Below are 5275 nucleotides of genomic sequence, written 5' to 3' on the forward strand. Positions count from 1 at the left end.
ACCAAATTTACAACCAATTCCACCATCATTTTTCGAGATAGTGTCACTAGGCAACGACTGTATATCAAAAAGCCCAAAGCCAAAGCGAGCTTTTTTGAGTGCCAAGATTTTCTAAGCTTGTTGATTCAAACCAATCCATATTCGGAGAATTACTACAACAATCTATCTAATGGGATCAGCACTATATGAGTTTTGATTGATCGATCAGTTGAGAGCTTACGTCATTTAGCCCTTCAGACTCTTCGTCAATCTCTGAAAACTAAAGACGACTGCTTTTGTTTGCAAGTGCCACCAGCGATTCAGTTCGAGTTGGGACAACTGCCTTTCCGTGTTAAAACCTTAGCATGATGAGGACAAAAAAAGGCGGAGGATCTAAATTTGAAGGGCTCGAGCAAGATTTACTTTTTAGTCAAATCTACGCCGGCCTCACTCTAGGGCAACACCTCTTTCTTAGTTTTACTTTTGTGTGGGATAACCTGCCATTTGAGACTTTCGCACAAATTCTAGAATCATACCATGGTGCCCTGATACTTTTTCTTGCCGAATGGCTTAAAGTGCTGATTGCAAAGTATGTCAGTGGCCATGAAAAGATACTTTCGTTGCCTTATTTCATTGATCCAGTGAGAGGGGATCTGGCCAAAGGAACTACTTTGCGACGTGCAGTTTTAAGGTTGAAACGGTTACTACATCAACTCAAGCCCCTTAAAAAAGTGTGGAACAGTGGAATAGTCATGATTGAGCTTTTGGCATTGATCATTTATGTCATTCTATGCTTTGGGGCTCCTGTTTTCTCGCTTCAAGCTCAGACATTGGCCTTTGCTTGTCTTCTTTTGATCTTAACATTTCTCCCAGTCATCTTAATTCAAGGCCCTGATTTATCGCTATTGATGGCAGCCATGCTTGATTCAGAAAACGATGGCATGAACTGTTTGACCATTCTTCTGCGTAATAACGCATTCGGGACGCTCGTAGGCGCTTGGCTTGGGGCTTTACCAATTCCATTAGACTGGGACCGACCATGGCAGGTTTGGCCCATGACTTGCTCCTTGGGTGCCCTCGCAGGCAACGCTTTTGGGTCGTTAACGACACTAAACGGATTCAAGAAGCACACAATTTCAAGGTGCGATAGTTATTGGACTCTTGAAAAAGTCATTTTTATTCGTGTTATTGCCCATGTCTTACCTCAAGTTTGTCGTGTTTTTTTTAGATTACCTCCATTCGGAAGAAAGAAGCAAAGATGAAATTCATCCAAGAAACACTAACACCATTTTGCCATCGTAGTAAAGAGACACACACTCCGTGTTTGCGGGCTTCCTTACCGTTACTGGAAAATACTGAAAATAAACCAATGATTTGATATAAAAAGAACTCGTATCTTATTTAGCTTTTAATTCATATGATATCAGATTCAAAAAAGAATTAGAGTTGATGGGTTAGGTTAGCCCCTGAATGTACGGTTGCCCAGGAATTTTGGTCAAAGACTTGGAATTGACTTAAATCCTACTACCGAATCAACTCCTACATAACCCCTTAGATAATTGAGGGAAGCAAATTGTGCAAGGAAGGAGCCGGAGAAAAAAAAGACTGTTCGAACACTTGGATGCAGTAGGGCTTGAACGTATTCTCAAAAAGCACAATAAGCCTCCGCGGTCGCTACAATTGTTCCTTAAACTTGGGTTGGGATATAGCTCACGAAGACTTTTGATACCAATCATAATAGCCTTTATGGAATTCTTGGTCTTGTCATAAAATGTACAGTATCAGATACCTTTCTTACCTACTCAAAATACTGAAAAATCCTTACCTTTCTAGTCTCTCGATGAGACAGCTCTCACATTTCAGTGATAGTCATACTGACACGTATTTGGACGTTTTTGTCTTAAAAAACTGCTTGACTACCGTATGTGTACTAAATTTTTGCACTTTCAAACAAGGTTGTATCGAGCAAAATAGAAACTGAAAGAAGAGTCTTATAATGTTATTTGTTAAGGTAAAGTTGTAGGGAAGGATACCTGAATTCCAGCTTCCTATTTGAAAATATCCTGTTTTATTCAAAGCCTTACTCTCGATATTTCTGAACTGCACTTTGTTGCTGGAGATAAATTATGCATTCATGCTAAAAAAAACTCATGTTAATTAAAAGCAATAAACACCTCTTGTATGAAAAAATATATATTTCGAGTATTGGTTCCAATGTGTAATCAAACTCGACCTGATGTTACCAGTGCTTCCAGATGGCGGTTTAGCCTGCCACATTTTGCTACTTCTGGCGTTGTTAGATTTTTGTTTTGGCGGGGAAAATGAATCTGGCCTTTGTCTGGCGTTTTTGAACTTTGTGCGGCGAGAAATTTTTTAGATTGACAGATAGGTTGATTTAGGTGTTGTGCTGGCGTTTTTGACTGTCTTTAGGCGTTTTTTTTAACCCAAACATCAAGGAAATTGGCAAATTTTTCCTAAGCTTTGAGGATGCTTTGCAAGAATGCAAGTGGTGTCTCGGCAATTTTATATCATCACACTTTCAGTTTCATACTTCAGAGCACTTGATTAATGTATAGCACACTTTTGGGCACAAATTGACGCATTTGAATTGTGAATCACCACTTGTATGATCATCAATTTTGTTCGCTAGAAATAACATGGCCATGTGTTTACTACAGATAAAGTACAAACATTACTGTTTCAACAGAGCTTTTCAAGGTTTTCAAATTGGCTTTTTCAACTTCAGAGGCAATCACTGTTCTCATGGCTGCTTTCTCAATAAATGCATCAGGTGTGGCACAATTTTGGAGAAAACGGCAATGTTTTTTTTACTGAAATCAAGGTATGTCCAAATAAACACAATTTTCACTTGTTTCAGCATTACGCAAATGTCCCCATCCTGTTGCCCCTCTTTTGAAAAACCAAACCATAGGCAAACATGCAGGGCCACTATGAAAGCTTTCAGAGATGAAAAACGTTTCCTGTCATAGATTCTAAGATGTTTGAAGGTGGACTATAATTTTCGGCAGGTCACTCACATTTTTATGTGTCAAAAATGTTCAAACAGTACACCTCTACATCCACTAAAGACTATGAACCATAGTTTTGCGTTATGAAATGCAATGTATTAAAGTAGTTGAATTATAAAATCCATAGAGTAGGGTACAATCTTAAGATATCTGTTTATATTAGTCCGGGGTGAAAGCAAGTTCTGTGTATGACACAAATAGTTAACGGAAGGCCAGTAAACTCAACTCATGCAGAAAAGCATCTGATTGTACATTGAAGTGGCCTAGAATAATAAAAGAATAACTGGCGTTTTTCTGGCGTTTTTTAAATATATTTGGCGGTGAATGTCATGAATTGGCGTTTTTAGCCTGTTGCGACCTGGCAGCACTGAATTTTACCACCCTGGTCTGACGCATAATGCAGGGATGTAGGCCTGAAGGCGCGATGGAATCTACTATCCAGTAGTGATGGGAACCTTGCCTCTTAAGTCTCAAGCATTCAATGCAATACCGGTCCGATGCAAGATTCAAAAGGCATCATGCAAGCTTGAGCCTTTCCGAGACATTGGCAGTGACGCCAAAATGGATCAACATAAATTCTAGTTTATTATTGAGCACACCTATCGAATTTTCAATTAAAATTATGGAATATTGATAGACCCAAAGCTTAGTTATGTGTCTCCGTCATGAAATTCATGTTGCAAGTCTCTTCTACTTATGCCATCTCATCATGGTTTAGAATTTTTAGCTCAGGAAAATCGCAAAATGAGGATTTTTTTGCTCGTAGCTAAAGTTAGATTGCCCGAAACAAACCAGTCATCGAACCAAATCACGCTGCAGCGTCACTGTTGGGGTACATTATTGCTTTTGCTATATAAGTTGATTTTGTTTGCCCCGGTACAGAATTTCTTTCGTAAGTTTGGCCACACAATTTCCCCCCCCCAAGTGTACAAACTAGTGATGGGATCAAATCAAAATTCAAATTCAAGGTTGCCAGAAAACTTGTAAAGTGAAAGCACCAGCCGATTCCATCGTAACGTAAACAGTTAAGTATGAGCGAAAAGCAACCCTGATGATGCGGGAGGAAAATCGCATTAGTGTTACCATTAGGGGGACTAGCACCTTTCACTATCTCTTTGACTTAATTTTGATGAACCTGTTCCCATTTCAGAATTTTGTTATGGCATTTCAAAACTCACATGTCTAATGCGTAATGCCAAATGAAACAAAACACAAACACTTAATATTATTAAAAAGAATAAATCAGCACGCTGCAATAACTACAAGTACTGAATTGACATGCTAAATACAGTGTTGTTCTCTTCAAGTGTAATTTTTGTTCTATGACGCATAACTTTTTTAATTTTAAACATACCGCCCAACTACACACCGCGTTTGAAAGCTGACATATAGACCTTTCTAACGCGGTACGTTGAACTCAGATCGGGGTTTGTTTTGACAACACGGTGCCCGCCAAAAGTCCCGCAATCATGGCGAGAACTTGCCAAAAATTGACATCAGAGACGCGCGAGGCCATCATGGCCTTGAAGAAGGCGGGCTGGAAAGGGGTCAAGATCGCCAGAGAACTGAGGTTGAGCAGTGTCGACGTGTTCTGGGCCATCAAGAGGTTCAAGGAGCTGGGTCATTCCGGAAATCGAACGCCCCAGAGGACCAAGACTGTCCGATTGCAGGCCGTGATCAAGAAGGTGCACGAGCATGTCAGGAGGAACCCGAACCTGTCGGAGAGGAAGTTGGCCGCCGCGATGAATTTTTCGGTTTCCACCGCGCACCAAATCTTCCGCCAAGACCTCAAGATGACTTGGAAACCAAAATCGTATCGCCATCTCCTCTCAGAGGCTACAAAGGCGGAGAGACACCTGCGTTCAAGAAAACTCTTGGCACGGCTGAAGAAGGGCCCCAAGGAGGTGATCTGGTCGGATGAAAAAATGTGAAATCCATGAAACCGTGGAGCCCAAGCTGAACAGGAAGACAGACGGGACGTGGGCCAAGAACCACAAAAAAGTCCCCCAGAAGTTCAAGTACGTGGGGCGCCGACAGGGCCCGGCCAACGTGATGGTCTGGGCGGCCGTGACCACGTCCGGCAAGAAGTCCCCCCCTCGTCATGGTGGAGAATTGGGTCAAGATCAACACCGTGCAGTACCTGAAGATGCTTGAGGACGATGTTTTGCCGTGGCTTGAGTCCCTCGGAGCTCCGTATCTGTTTCAACAGGACGAAGCTCCTGGGCACACAAGCAACGTCTCGCAAGAGTGGTGCCGAACCAATCTCA

This window comes from Tigriopus californicus, chromosome 8 (assembly GCF_007210705.1).
Source record: "Tigriopus californicus strain San Diego chromosome 8, Tcal_SD_v2.1, whole genome shotgun sequence".
In the NCBI taxonomy this organism is placed as follows: Eukaryota; Metazoa; Arthropoda; class Copepoda; order Harpacticoida; family Harpacticidae; genus Tigriopus; species Tigriopus californicus.